General features: G+C 36.6%; 1 long non-coding RNA gene across 2 annotated transcripts in view; it reads left to right on the top strand.

Moving 5' to 3' along the window:
- The window catches only part of LOC148215179 (uncharacterized), a 41,776-nt gene extending 25,832 nt beyond the window's left edge, over nt 1–15,944 (top strand). The window contains exons 4-5 of one of the 2 annotated variants that reach the window (XR_015796721.1): nt 4,068–4,337; nt 8,154–15,944. This is a non-coding gene — a long non-coding RNA (uncharacterized LOC148215179). Of the gene's footprint in view, nt 1–4,067 lie in introns of both variants that reach the window. The other variant, XR_015796720.1, reaches the window with a different exon arrangement.
- Nucleotides 15,945–16,622: the final 678 nt, after the last annotated feature.

The following is a 16,622-nucleotide window of genomic DNA, read 5'->3' as shown; positions in this document are numbered from 1 at the left end:
TGACTTCAATGTGCTTGATGTTGTTAGCTTGAAGGATGCCCAGTATTTGTAGTGATCTTCTTCATCCAGACTCTTGATGTTATTTCCATTGGGCATCTTGATTCCTTCAGTTTTCACTATTTTCCCCTGTTATTGGGAAGGGTGGTACATTTGTTCAGTCCGAACTCCATTGCAATATCTTGGGTGTATATTTGGACAGTGTTGAGCAGTGATTCCATTTCAGATGGTGTTTTTCATATAGCTTCAGATCATCCATGTAAAGGAGGTGGGATAGCCTGGCAGATGTTCTTGACATTTGATAGCCATGGCCTGACTTGTCCAGTACTGTTGACAGAGGAATCAATGCCATGACAAACAGTAGTGGTGATGGTGAGTCTCCTTGAAAGATTCCTCTCTTGATGTTAACCTCTCCCAGTCTATCACCACTGAGCAGCAACCGTGTCTTCCATTGTGCCATTGAACTTTGCACAATGTTTCTCATGTTTCTATTGACTCCTGTTATTTCTAGACACTTGATTATCCAGTCATGTGGCAGGGAGTTGAATGGCTTCTTGTAATCAATCCACACTACATTCAAGTTCATCTTCCTTCTCTTACAGTTTTCCAAAATCATCTTGTCAATTAGGAACTGATCTTTTGTCCCTCTGCTGTTTGGGTGGTTTCCTTTCTGCTCAGGTGGAAAGAGCTTGTTTTCAACCAGATGCTGTTGGACTACATCAGCTACAACACCAGTTAGCAATTTGAAAGTTGTTGGTAAGCAGATAATTGGCCTGTAGTTGCCCGGTGCTGCCCCTTTTGTTGGATCTTTCATTATCAGGTAGGTTTTGCCAGATGTTAACCAATCTTCAATTTCACCTCCTTGCAGTATCTGGCTGAACTGCTCAGCAATGAGTGGGTGCAGAGCAGTCAGATGTTTCAACCAACAACCATGCAGTTCATTTTCACCTGGTGCTGACCAATATTTCTTTGGGTTGTCCCACAGCTGCGCCCAGTACTACACTGTTTCTTCTTTGTCACATGTTGACTGGTTCATTGCAGCCTCTCCATTGATGGATTGGTAGAAACATTTCTGATTTGACTGAAATTGAAGATTCTGCATATAGTGTGCAATTCAAGCTTTGTATCTACTGATCTTCTTGGCTATGGCTGTTATTTTTTGCTTTATTATTTCCAGCGCTTCCTTGATCTTCCTTGTTTCTAGGTGATAGTTCTTGATCAGGTCTTCTTTGGTCTTCTTGTTCTTCAGCTTCTTTTCTTTCATCTGTTCTAGCTTGCTTGCATCTGATCTTAGCATGCTGATCTTATTTTCCAACCTGATCTTCCATTTTGGTGGTGCACTGTTTGTTTGTTTGTTTTTTGCTTTTTTGTTGATTTTGCATCCAAGGTATTCAGATCTAACTGGAGCCGTGCTGTACATTAGTTAGTTTGTTTCTTGCAGTGAGCTGGTGCTTATATTTGATATTACAATATTGGCATCCTTTAGTACTTGTGCTAGCTGTTTCTTTGTAACAAGCTTCAATGCAGGCAACCTTATTCTATTCTTTTTGTGCTGTTCTAGATGCTCAGTTATTCTTTCTTTCAATTATTCTTGTTTTTTAGTTAGAGGGCTTTGTTCTTTCTGAAGAGAAGGCAGATGAGAAGGTGCCTGGTTTGGGAACGAAACTGATTCAATAGCTATGCTAGCTTCCTCTATTGCTGACTCCCCCTGGGAGCTACTTCTGGCAGGGCTTCAATTTCTTTGCCCTGGGTAGACCTTTGCCATTCTTCCAATTCTGCTTCTGTGAATACTTTATTTCATAATATAAATCAACGTTGATCTGCTAGCCTCTGTTTTGTTACTTCTGATTCTGGATGTTCTTCTTGCCAGAACTGGTGCATTTCAGATATCCTCTTCTCATTGGACTTGATTTGTAATAGCAGATCATTATTTCTTTGTTTTCAATCTTTGTATATTTACAATGGGTAAACAATTTTTCTTCCAGTAGTCCTGAAGCTGCTGGCCCTGGTTGCTCAGCTAACAGTCCTGAGTCCTGTATCCCACTTGTCACCAGATGTCCAGGAACTAGAACACCTAGTGTAGTCCTTGGTGACCTGGGCAATGACCGATCCAGTATAGGTTTCTGTAAATTATGTCATACTATATTGTTTAAGGGAGAGACACTCTTTGTCTGGCTCCTCTGATGAGACCTGTCCAGTATGGTTGAACCTCTGGCATAGCTGTCATCCTCCTCGGAGCATGCAAGCCCCACAACCATGTCAAGATAGTGCCTCACTGGGGGTGGTTGTTTTTGTTGTTGTTTACATTTTTATCCCACTTTATTATTTTTATAAATAACTCAAGGCAATGAACATACATAATACTCCTTCCTCCTATTTTCCCCAGAACAACCCTGTGAAGTGGGTTGGGCTGAGAGAAAGTGACTGGTCCAAAGTCACCCAGCCAGCTTTTCATGCCTAAAGTGGGACTAGAACTCACCATCTCCTGCTTTCTAGCTTGGTGCCTTAACCACTAGACCAAATTATTGTTGTTGTTGTTGTTAAAATTTATACATTGCCTGACCCCCAACAACTCTGGGTGTTTCACAAGTAAAAACAGAAAACAAACAAACAAAACACAATAAAATAATACAATACTAAAATCAAGGAATAAAACATGGCAAAAAACAACAACCAACCAACCACCCAACCAACCAAACCAGGTAGTAACAAACACCCACCCACTCCTCAGAAGGGGCTACACAAGGCCTTGGCAAAGGGCCAAGTCTTCAAGGCCCTCCAATTCCCCAGCAGAGTGGAGATCACCCAGATCTTGGGAGGAACTTCATTCCAGGAGGCAGGCACTGGGGCAGAGAAGGTGCACTTTTGGGGTCCTTCTAGATGGCATTGTCTCATTGAAGGAACGTGGAGTACGCCAACACTGCCAAATCAAATCAGCCAAGCAGATACTATGGGAGATCCATTGTTCTTTTTATGCTATATGCTAATGGAAGTAAAAAAAGAGATAGCTGTTAAAGAGGAAGAGGAAGAGTTGAAGTAAGTTCTTTATAAAGTTTTCTGAACCAGAAACTCATTAAATATATAGGTGGTGTTTTCAAATGGCAGCTATAATTAATGATACAAGCCTGAGCCTGATTTGCCTTCCAGACAAATAACCTTTGAATAAAACAATACAGTATATTTTTGTAATTTTATCACTCTCCAGGACAAGACATACCATAAAGCACCAAGCCTCCCTTTCTTGCTATTAAACTCTGAAGCAGGCTATTTAGATGGGATGATAAATACAATGACAGTTTCGGGAATCCAGCCTATTGTTCCAGCTGCAATCATGCTGTTCTGCAAATTCTTACTCCATTTGAATTACAACTCACAGCAGTCCCAGCCAGCATGAACAACAATAAGGGACACTGAGATCTAGAGTTCAGCAGTATCTGGATGACCATCAGGGTTACTCCTCCTTGAATTGCCCCCTAATTCTCTTTAGGTTTGAGAGTCCAGGATCACAATGAAATCCTCAATTCTCCAAAGACCAAAAGAGATTCTGAGCCAATGAAAAATGAAATTATTCAGGATGATGCACAAAAAAATTATCTAGTGTAATGTGGCAAATAAGGTATAGCAGAGGAAGGTCTTAAACCAGACATCCATGTCATCAGGTGGCTGTACTCCCATAAACATGATAGTTAATGAGAACCATATAACTGGAAAAACTCAGTTTAGGAAAGATGGATTAGAAAGAATTGACTAAATAACGATATCACCACCTCTTATATACTCAGTTGCTTACTGCAGAAAATCCTGTTAATAATAATAAAAAAATCCACATACAGGGGTTTTTTTTTTTGGAGGAGGGGATGTCAATGTATGTGAAACAAAATGGATTTAAGCCAGTAATACATCAGTTCATGTTTTGGTGCTAAGCAGATGATTTGTTTCTTTCACACTGGTGAATTTAAGACCTGAATTTAAAGCAGTGCCAGCTGCTATTTAAAGTGTAAATAATATCTATTTTATTTTTCAAAGACTAAAAAAATGCATAACATTCTATACCTTCTCTGTTTTCACAGCTGACTGAACAATGGAATTGCTGTTGATGATGGAACAGAAAGGACAGGAGGGCTATAGACTAGCTGATCTCAGAAAGTGAAACAAAAGCTGATTTACACTTGGATGGAAGGCCACCAGAAAGCATCTTAGAAAACAGTGATAAACAAATTCTGTATATTACCAGGAAAACTGTATGAATGTTATCTGTGTCACCAGGAGCTGAGTGTACACAAATGAGCCTTTATCCTTCCTATATTCCAAAGAGTTCAGGGTGACTTACAAGTCTTTAGGTATTAAAACATTTGTTTATAATAAAAAAATGTAGAACTAGTGACAAAACATATGTAATCATATGTATCTTCACAAAGTAGTATTGTAAGGCTTGTTGAACTCAGGCTGTTGAAATCAACAACTCAAAATTATTTAAATTTCCTTTAAAAGAGATCACATAATATCAGGCTGCAGATCAAAGACTTTGGGTATGTTGCGATATTTTCCAATGTATATCTTAAAAAATAAAGAACAATTAAATATTTATAATTAGGCTCTTTATTCTCGGGAAAAAAGTATTTCTGTCAGTTGATACCCAGTATTTGTTCTATTGCCTTTTAAAAATATAACTAACTTTTTCCTCTGTGAACCTTCATCATTCTCCAAATCCATATTCTTTTATCTTTATCCTTCCCCGATCTGTTTGTCTGACCTTTAGCATAGCCCTTGTTATTCTCTGTATCTAGCTGTAAGAACTGCAGTACTCAGTTCCCAATGAAAGCAACTTTCTTCTTTGAATCTGCATTGGTTTCGTTGAGAGTTTAATTTATTGGAAAAGCAGTGCACAGCTCTAGAAGCATAGCTGGAACTGAGTTCCGCACACACCAAAACTAAATTTTATTTCTCCCCCATTGTCCCCCTCCCTCTCGAGTCTTGAGACTCTTCTGCACATGGCGATGAAATCCTCAGGTTCCCAGGTTGGTATGGCCTTGGAAGTCCTGGGTGCCAGATAACAGCCCATCTGCGCTTAACGGTTCACATTCCATTCCTTCCCCCCCCCCCTTCTTCTCTAATGGCACAATCGAGCAAGCGAACTAGCATAGCTGGATTGCAAGGTTCTGACACTAGCCTGTTTGAAGTTCTGCAGCCTTTCCAACCCCTCCCTTCATTTTCATTTTTACCCACTCTCTTGAACACATACACACATACACGTAGACACATGCTATTGTTGATCTTTGTCTTGTCTTGGGTAGTGAGCCTTTTTTACTGTGTGAGCAGGACTGACATAGTATATTTGCAGTTATATAACTGCCTATATTATGTACACTATTTCTTTATATCATAAAGATATGCATCAGTGGTAACATATATACCAATTAGACTTTCTTTTATTAAAAAAAAAAGATGTTGAACAACCAGATCATTATACATCATTCCTAAAAGAAGGTAACCCAACAAGCCATTGATTGATTGATTATGCGCCATTAAGTTGTGTCAATTCTTAGATAGATTTTCTTCATGATGATCTGTCCCTAACCTGGTCCTTCAAGTTTTCCAATGGTATTGTCATCACCGCTGTAACCCAGTCCATCCACCTTGCTGCTGGTTGTCCTTCTTTTTCTTTCTACCTTTCCCAGCATTACAGCCTTCTCCAGAGAGCTATGTCTTGGCACAATGTGTCCAAAGTAGGATAATTTGAGCTTGGTCATTTGTGCCTTGAGTGAGAACTCTGGGTTAATTTGTTCAATGATTTGTTTGTTTGTTTTGGCTATCCACGGTATTCTCAAGAGTCTTCTCCAACAGCAAAGTTCAAAGGTATCATTACTTTTCCTATCCTGCTTCTTCAAAGTCCAACTTTTGCTTCTATAGACTGTCACATGGAATACCTAGCTTGCACTATTCTGATCTTGTATGTATAGACACATCATGGCATCTGTGCCACCCTAAGGCTGCTAAGTGCTAATCTGCAACATATTCATTGACTGCTTGTTCTTTTACTGCTGATGATTGACCTTAAAAGAGAGAAGCTAACTACCACTTTGATATCTTCATTGTCAGTTATAAGGCTGGTTGTTGTACCTGTTGCCATTAGTCTTATTTATATTTAGGTTTAATCCCATTTTTTTTCAATGTGCTCTTTGACTTTATTATTACAGCTTTCAGATCTTTTGCATTTCTAGCTATCAGAGTAGTATCATCAGCATAGCGTATGTCATTCACACTTCTTCCTCCAAATTTAAAACCATGTTCATTTTCTTTCAATCTAGCTTCCCTTGTCTCATTCCTTTGCTAATGTGGGCCCAGTGTGTTTTGTCATGTTCTGTCTGTACTGTGGCTTCCTGGCCTGTATATAGGGTTTGCATGACACTAATTAGATGTTTAGGGATTCCCATTTTTCTGAGCATGTTTCACAGCTTGACATGAGTAACACAATCAAAGACCTTTCTGTAATCCACAAAGCACACACTGACTTCTTTTTGATATTCTTTGGCTTTCTCAATTATCCAGTGTGCATCAGCAATATGTTGATATTCCTCATCTTTTTCCAAAGCCAGCTTGAACATCTGGCATCTCTTTTTCCATGTAGGGTTGTAATCTGCATTAGGTGATCCTAAGCATTATTTTTGTTACCATGGGAAGTTAAGGATATTGCACACTCTGTTAAGTCTCTTTTTTTAGTTTTGGAATGTAGATCGATCTCTTCCAATCTGTTGGCCACCATCATTCTCCAGATTTGCCAGCACAGCTTGGTTAGAACCTTCTTCTTCTGTTGCTGTAGCCTTCATATTTGGTAATGACTGGTTTGCTGATCTAAATTCATTTTCTTGCACTAGAGGTTTTTGTAGGCAGGGAATATCTTCTAAAGTATCTTAGATGTTGACATCTCTATTGTACAGTATTTCATTATATTCCTTCCATCTTTCTTTGTTTTTTTTTTTTTTTTAATTGGTTACTATCTATCCATTAGTGTCCTGTAGCATACCAATTTGAGGTTGGAACCTCCTTCTGAGTTCAGACCACAAGCTATACAGCACAGAAAGTGAGTAGTTAGAAGGTTGTATCCTCTGAGTTCTTTAATAAGAGCAAATTTGTCTTAATCTTTGAAAGTTTCTAATTTTAAATTGAAATAGAACATTTTCAGCATAGATTCAAGAAAGGCCTTTTATAGCTATTTGCTGGATAGATTGCAGACTGCTTGTGCTCTTTCTTCATCTTTGTTTAAAAGAGGTACTAGGAGAATATTTTAAACTTCATTGCAATGAAATCTTTGAAACTGTCTTTCTGAAATTTGTCAGGGTTAATGTCCTTGTTATTTCTACCCCTTTTGTGCCAAAAAATTACAGAGCTGGAGGCATTTTGATATTTTTCCATTATAGCCTATGGCAAAATCTTCGAATAATCTGAACATTGAATCTGTTTGCTTTTGATTCCTGCCACCTTCAAATCTCAATTTTAAATCAAATCTAGGTTGATTTCTAAACATAAGCACACATACACATGTCCATGCATGCAAACATATACACAGCAGCACATTACAATGCTGACAGCAATTTTTGAATTTGGATTTATAGTTTCTTCCTGGACTGTTCACAAGACAAGATGCAAACTCAGTATATCTTGGAAGATCAGCAACTTTCTGCTCTCAGAGAAAGCTTTTTTGCTAGTGGAGCACAAAAAGTCTTGATTATGTAAAGAATTAAGTGGATTTTAATCAAATTTGTTCTGATTAACCTGTGTGAGGTTTTGGCTTTGAAAAGGAAGAACAATAATTCAGTACATTCCTTGCTGCTAGCATTTGGTAAAGTTGTTGTTTTGGTGAGAGCAGCAAAATATTTTCAGCAAAATAATTATTAAACATTAGAGTATATTCATTGTCATACAAAATCTCTGATTGAAATGACATTTAGCAATGGAATGAATTGCAGGAACCTATAAGAGGATTAGGATCAAGAAAATGTGATATACCCATAACTTTAATGTTAAAAAAGAACAGTAAGAACTGGTGGTTTTCTTCATGAAGAGCTGCATCTGTGAAAAATCATATCTTCTCAAAGGCATTCATAATTCCTTTTCAATTCAATTTGTTGATGCTTAAATTTCTTCTTTTTTTTTAGGAATTGCATTCTGCTGCACAGTGGCTGGGAAGTTCTCCAAGACAGCAACATGAAAAATGATTATTTCCCTTTCTGTATTTCATGTGGAGGTGTAGTATTTACTGATGAAGAAGAGCATGTTCCTTTATGGAACCTCAGAAACACAATCTGGGATCTCTTTAGTCAGACAACAAATTGTAGATTGTTAGATTTTAGTTTAAATTCTTGCTAGATTTCTGATTCAGAGGAATCTTTTAAATATTTGGCTTGTGATATGTTCCTCCAGCAACTCAGGCTATGCCTACATAGAAGCCTATCTATCTATCTATCTATCTATCTATCTATCTATCTATCTATCTATCTATCTATCTATCTATCTATCGTTGGTTCCATAGAGGACTGCTAAATGTTCTAACATGATTCAGGAACCCAATACTGCATTTTGAAGAGTAAAGCAAATGCTGGAAGGTGGTATCTCCTGGAATATAAGCACTGTAACGCTCCATTAAAAGCTCCAGAAAGGATGAAATGAATACTTCTGGATACCTGTATATATGCCTGTAGCTCATACAAACAGATAAGGACAGATAATTTGCATGAAATTAGATCTCAGATGAAAAATATACCTGCATTGGTATCAGAAGATCATTCTGTATGTGCTGCTAATATGAGCAACATTGAGACTTTGACAGATGCTCTCATGTGAATTAGCAATTTAGAAAATTATACAGAAAGTTTTAGGTAATGGCAGATCTCCTTTCAAATTTACACAGTGACCTTATGGGTGAAGGTCATCAGAAAAAGATGATGGGTTGAATGTAGATTTCTTTATGTAGGAATTCGAAAATCACTGCAAAAATATCTCCCCAAATACATACATGGATATGTTATGTAAATGAACTAAGGATTTGATCCTGCCTTCCTTTAATTATATAGCCTCCCACTTGCCAAAGAACTCTGGGTTCTACCAGAGGATTAAAAACACTAAAGTACAAAATAAGAATTCATTAAGCACACAAACATACACCATGTCAGGGGCAAATAATTAACATACCACACACTAAATGGGATTACATGATAGGCAGGCATGGTAAAGTACTATTAAGTCCAGGTGAAGATTTTCTGGCACCTGTGTGTCTGGGTCCTGAAAAAGCACATTGCATGGAAGATTGGTTTAGTTTATAAATTAATCCATCCAGTTTGTAGTGTAGAATATTATGATGATTTTAGGATTTCTTAATTGACAAATGTTTCAAGCTTGAGTGGGTAAAACATTAGCTGAACTGAAAACTGTAGTGAATGAAAGCCCTCAGGGAAGTGTGGTTAGTCCCACCCTCTTTAATAGAATGATAAATTATTTGCCTTACATTTTCTCACCAGGTGTGGAAGTAAATTTATATGCAGATGATTGTGATATATAAATAACAGAAAAATGGATATGGCTGTGAGAAAACTGAATGAAGCTTTAATTAAATTGGAAGAATGGCAAAATGTATGGAATTTCCAGCTTTCTTTGACTAAGATTAACATGGTATCTACAAGGAGGCAGTGCCCAGGGGAATAAAAAAATATTTTTTATAATAAGCATATCGAATTGTTAACTAGCTTTAGGTTTGGGGCATACGTGCTGATTCAAAATAGGCTTAGAAGCAACATAACCTATATGTGGTTAATAGATGTAAACCTCTTCTGAAAATGTTGTGCAGTACTTCAGTTAATATTTGGGGTTGGGAGAGCAGATCAGGAAACCCTGTTGAAGTTCTACTGAGTTTTTATTAGTCTAGAATAGAATATGGCTTTTAAGAGTATGCACTAGCTTCAAAATTATTGTTGTTTAAACAAATGTTTTGAGATTGATGCGTAGATCTATTCTTACCCCTTCTTGCACTGTTCTGCAGGTAATATTAGGGAGTGGACTGGATACTTGAAATAGAGGTTGTTGGATTGATTTTTATGTTATAGGATGAGACACAGGAAGTATCTGTGTATACATGTATATGCAAGTTGTTGGGAATTTTAAAGTCTCTGGAAGAAAGTGACGCTATATGTGATTCCCAGATAGGAAATGGTAAACCACTGTAAGATAGACATGCAGCTTCATTATAGCAAGACAACTTCCTTTCCTTAATGGATGTAGATATTTCCAATACTGGATATGAATTGGATGGAGGGATAGGAAGTTAAGTCTCTGGCCATTAGAATTTGAAACTGAGGCTCTGTATATCTGATCACTGGAATCAATACTGTTTAATTTATACTGAGAATTCAAGGAAAGCAGCATTTGAGAAATTCAGGGCATCTTTTAATGTACTTGTCTTTATAGTTTGTAAGAGTATTTGTTTCTCATATTGGCTTTCAATTATGTCAGTTAAGGTAATGGCAAGATTGTTAGCTTGGGAATGGATTATAGATGCCTAAATTTCAAGAATGCTAATGCTATATGATTTTTAGGGTTGATGGTAATCCATAATGGGGGAGTGGGAGGTTAGGATGATTTAGTTAATGAACTTTGATTTTTGAGCACAGAATTACAGATATTGGGGTTTTTTAATTCACTTCTGTTGGATACCAACATATGTGGGTATTTGGAAGTAGATTAAGAAGAGTTTTAAATGGGAGATCAGAGATAAAGGGCAGAGACAGTGGGAGTTGGGATGAACTGAGAAAAGAGTTTATTCCATCTCTCCTGAGTTGGGTGCTTTTTTGGGTTTTGAATGTTTAGGGTATGAAATAGGTTATCCTTTTCTGAGTATTGTTGGGTCATGATCCATTAAAAAGGAATCTCTTCAGAACTGGAAAACATGCAACAGGATTGGCTAATGTTTGTGGACTGGAAGAAACAGTAGATTTTACTGATAGAGTGTAGCTTTTCACAGCTGCTATTTATTGTGAAATGACTTCTGAATAATGACTAACAAAATATCAACACATATTGATTGTCTCACATAGCATTAGCTGAAAGTCATTTCACCAGTTGATCATGTTCTTTAAGACAGAGCCATGCTGGTATAAGGGCTCTCTGGCTGGGTGTTAAAATTCCTTCTTTAAGAAGGATACTTAATGAGAAAACAATTCAAAAGGCTGCTTTGCAGGCCTTCTGGACAGTGTTGTAAGATTCTAGGATTTGTGATTTATAGTATTAGTGGAATTAACATGATCTTTTCAGTAGATAGCAGTAGTAGGACCTGTATTAGCTTTGATAGGGGGAGGAGGAGGAAGAGGAGGAGGAAGAATCATCCATGGAATCCATGTTGGAAGCTTTTTACGTTGATGGTCTTATTTCTGACATGTTTAACTCTTAAGCATGATTCTTAGATCAACCTTGGGTTATTCTTGGTGGCCCACTTCACTTTGTTTTCCTAAGCTAATTGCCTGCTTGACTCAGTCTATCCCTCAGTCTATTTACTAATTCTGATTTTAGAAGCTGACTTTACTGATCATGTCACTAGATTAAGTATGTCACTAGATTGATGATGCTATAATTCTGTTCCTGAAGTTCTTATCCACTTTTAGTAGGATGCTCAATGCCTTCCCTAACCTAGTTTTCTTCAGATGTGCTGGACTTCAATTCCCAAAATTCTCAGCAAGAACACTTGTTGGGAACTCTAGAAGTTGTAACCCAACACATCTGGAGAACAGATAGGAAAGACAGATGCTAGATACTCTATTAACTGTTTCAAATCAGAATTGATGCTAATAGATGAAAATTTGGCTACCCATCCATTTAAGGAATATCAATTCTATATTTGAACTGAATCAATTAAATAACTCGGTATGTCTATACCAAAAGATATAATTCATTAACATGTAATATAAATAAAATATACAGAGAAAGGTTTCTTCAGATATTGATAGATGGGAGTCATTAAACCTCACCCTTTGGGGAAAGGTGAACGCTCTCAAAATGAATATTATTCTCAGATTAATTTATATTCTAGTTTTTATATTTGGAAAATATTTTCAGAAAATGAATTCTTTGATTAGAAAATTTCCATGGGGTTCTTCAGTTCTGTTAATATCTTTACAGAAAATGCAATTACCAATTAATGAGGGAAGATTTGGCTTTCTGAATCTGGAGCTATATCATCATGCTTACCTATTGTCAGGTATTAAATACTGGAAGGCAACAATTGGTGTTAACTTTTTAATTTGGGCAACTTTGGAATATACATATATAGCACCTTTGGTTGGATAGACAATATTAGGATCTAAATATACTAAAACTCTAATATCTCTGGAAAGAATTTCATCAGTTAGAAAGCTATGGAATGCAATGTCTAATTTAAAAAAAAAAGAAGAAGTTTTGACCCATTTTCCCATGCTGGGGAAACCCAACTTTAAACACTGGGAAAAAGAAGTTGATTTGGAAAAATTGGATGGAAGGAGAATATTGACTTTGGACCAACTGATAGATGATGAAGATGAATTTTTAACATACTGTACTCTGTGTTAAGAGATAAATATCATCTATTAGATGTAACCCAATGGCAATATTTACAGTTACAATATTTGTTAACATCATTGTTTGGACCAGCAGTATTTTCAGATTCTGAGAGACCTGAGATACTAGAACAATTTGTTAAATTCTTTAAAATTTAAAAAACAAAAAACAAACACCCTACTATTAGTTTTTATTGATATTTGTTATCAGTAAATCAATTTGATATGCAGATGTTAATAAGTGGAGTAAAGAATTAGTGGTTCCTATATTGCCTAGACAATGGGAGAATATTGTAACTTCTATAGCTAGAGTCTCAATGGACCTCAAATTACGACTTACACAACAAAAAATAATATTTAGAATGTATTGGACTCCATTACGATTGTCAAAAACAGCATTATGTTGGAGAGGTAATAAGGATAATGCCTCTTTAAAACATATGTTTCTACATATGTTTTGGGAGAAAGTAGTGGACCATATAAATGTGACTGTGTGCAAAAGCTAAAACTTTCAGAGGATAATATTCTCTTAAATTACATACCAAGTACATGGAACTTGACAACTGGACAACATAAATGGATTCTCCATGCCCTTACTATGGCTAAAAGACTGATATTGCATCATTGGACAGATAAATGTATGGCCCCATTCACTCAGTGGATTGAGGACCTGATTGCACTTGCCACCTATGAGCGGATTGCCTACAGATGTCGACTTTGTATGGACAACTATAATGAATTATGGGACTCATTTATACAAAATACAGTAGGTTTAAAAAAAAGCATGATAGATAAATGTATTAGAAATATATACGTACTTGAATAATACTAGCTTTAGGTAAGTATATATAGAACTGTGATTGTTCACTGTTATAATGACATATAACATGTTTCTTCTTTGTTGTATTTCATTCACTTTTTTGTTAAAGCACTTTAAAAATGAATGAATGAATGAATGAATGAATGAATGAATGAATGAATGAATGAATGAATGGAAAGTCAGGTCATGTAAACAATAATGGTTCTCCAAGTCATCAGACTTCAAATATCAAGGAGTTGAATTGAACCTGGAACTTCCAGTATGAAAAGGATGCGCTCATACAATGAAATATTCTTTTTCTGTATTTTCTAGAACTACATCTCTGGCTTCCTAAATACAGACACAATGTGGAGGGCTTATAATGAACCAATTACATATTTTGAAATATGTGGAGATGTACTTCAGGAAGGTTTATTTGCTTAAACTGTCTCACTGGAGGTTTTAGGAATATGCATTTGATCTTTTTGTGTCTCTTAAAGAAAACTCAAAGGAAAGGAATCAAAGCATGGTGGTTTAGTGTTTATACGTAAATATGAAAGGGAAATATGAAAATGATTATAAAACATATTCCTATTTAAGAATAATTTTGCATTGCTTTGTTTTCTTAAACCTTTCTTTGACATCACAAAGTACTTAAGTGAGAGAAAGTTGGTGAACCCTTTAGAGCTGTCTGTAATTCTTTAATACCGTGGCCTATAACATGATCTGAGTTTCATTTAAATCCTATTAATAGATAGAAAGATTCTCTTTGAAAAAAACAACTCACACAAAACAGTGTATCATATCATGTCTTTATTGAATATATTGAGCCAATATTGTTGGGAAAAGTGCATGAAGCTTTAAATTTAGTCACACTTTAGCAACATTGAATTCAACCAAACATTTCCTGTGCCTGTTGATCAGCTGTGCTCATTGAAATGGAAGTATTTCAGCCCATTCATATTTATAGAATTGCTTTAGCTCATGAATATTTGTATTATTGTTCATGGACTGGCCACTTTAGGATATGCACTGTATTTCAATTACGTTAAGATCATGGCTTTACGTTAGCCCTTCCAAAAGAGAATTTCTTCTGCTTTAGCTATTCTATTGTAGATTGACTCATATGTTTAGAACTGTTGTTACACTACACGACTCAAGTTTTTTAAGCTCCAGCTCATAGAAAAATGCCCTAACATTTTGTTATTGAATTTGCAAACTCCACTATTTCCTCACTAATTGTAAGCCATCGAAATCCCAAAGTTGCAAAGCATCCCAAAACCACAATTCTCATGTTGTCATGCTTCATAGTTGTGATGCAGTATTTCATTTTCTCCAGATGTAACGTTTCTCATTAATGCTAAAAAGTCCCACTTCCATTTCATCTGTCTACAGTACATAGATTCAGTAGCTTGCAGCATCGTCCAGATGGTCTTTGGCAAACTTCAGACAGACAGCAATGTGCTTTGGTTTCTTCCTTGGTCTCCTCCTATGGATACTGTTCTTTCCCAGTGTTTTCCTCATGGTAGACTCATGAACATGACATCAGACAATGCAACATTGGCTTGCAGATCCTTTGCCATTACCCTGGGGATCTTAGCAACCTCACAGAGCATTGAACGCTTTGCTCTTTGGATGAATTTTGTTAGAGAATCACTCCTGGAAAAAGTAGCCATGTTATTACATTTCCCCCCCCCCCCCATTTGTACACTATTTCACTGGCCATGGACTGATGGAAGCCAAAGTCTTTGGCAGTGGTTTTGCAGCCCTTTCCCAACAATCCTTTCTCTGAGGTGTTCAAAGAACTCTTTTGATTGGAGCATGAGTCAGTTCCACAAGCTTGTATTGTGAAGAGCAGACCACAGTGGTGGAACTTCTCACTTTCTTTCTCTCACTGTGTTATATGGAAGGACACCTCAGACTCACATCTGATTATTACTACATTGATGAAATGTATGACTCAATTTTCCCCTTAAGAAAGCTAATTATCCTTGGACATAACATACTTTTTCTAGCAATGACAATGAATATTGCCTCAGTGTTCATTATCTTTGTTATGTCTGCTGACCGGCCTGGTGTGCTGTTTTTCCAGTTGGCCAGAACTCTTTTTACTGAAATTAATGAACAAATGATGTGTTCAACAAATGCATGATACAGTGCATTGTTCTGGGTACTGTTTGTTTTACCAGAATTTTTTAAAAAAATATTAATGGGTCTTAGATGAAGCTCTGCTTACATTGTTATAAACCATGCATTGTTAATACTATTAACATCTGAAATCTATGGTGATGTTGGGTGGAGATGATTGAAGTTGTACTTGAGAACATATGATGGCACCAATGCCAGGTGGCTATAATATATCAAAATATATGTATAATATCTATATGTAGAATAGATTGCATTAATGACTTTATACCTTTCTCTGTCTCTCATACATACAGACAGAGACTCCCTTCCTATTGAATGCTTATTTGTAGAATGGGTGAATTCCTGATCCTTCCTTTTTCAGTTGCTAAGCTTATACATTGAATTAAAGAAGAGGAATAAAACTTTTTAACACTGAATAACTACAACACACTAGTTCATTTTATTTATCAGTTTAATAAAGTATAGGTTAAGCAATATCACTGCCAGGACATACTAAAGATTCATGCACTAATTTACACGCACCGTTTCAGGTTACTTCCTTTCGTTAATGGAAATGTTGCTTGAAGCATAACTTGCCTTAGAAGATGCATCTCAAGTATCAGCCGTCTGGACAATTTGATTAGCACCCTGAGAAGAAGCCAAGTTAAACTATCTAAAACAATGTGTCACTGAGCTCATATTTTCCCTAGATCCATTTGATGGGAAAAGCCTAGAGCAATCAGACGCAATACAGGCCATGATGGTCCCTGGAGTATTATTGGGATAATGACCTGGTGTGCTATCTTTTTCCTATCCCATATGTGCATTTAAGCCTATAGGCCAATTTGGCTGCCATCCAGTAGCAGACATATGGAAGGACATACAACTGAAAACATGGATAGATTGGGGCATACTCACAATACGTTGTGCTAAATGATAACCTCCTTTGAAATGACCCTCAGGCTTTCTCCTCAGTGAACTTTAAAAAAAAAATGTGGCAGAGAAGAATGTGAATTGGCATCCTTCTGAGATTCAAAATTTAAAAGGCAGCAAGACTCTAACAACCATGTTAAAACAGATGACGGAAAATGGAACAAAATGTTAAGCGCTCACTGTCCCCATGT

This window comes from Python bivittatus, unplaced genomic scaffold, assembly GCF_059951505.1.
Source record: "Python bivittatus isolate LINGU-HERP-01145 unplaced genomic scaffold, Pbiv_v1 ctg000400_np1212, whole genome shotgun sequence".
Taxonomy (NCBI): Eukaryota; Metazoa; Chordata; class Lepidosauria; order Squamata; family Pythonidae; genus Python; species Python bivittatus.
Note: the sequence above shows the minus strand (reverse complement) of the source record. Positions and strands in the feature narration are given on the sequence as shown.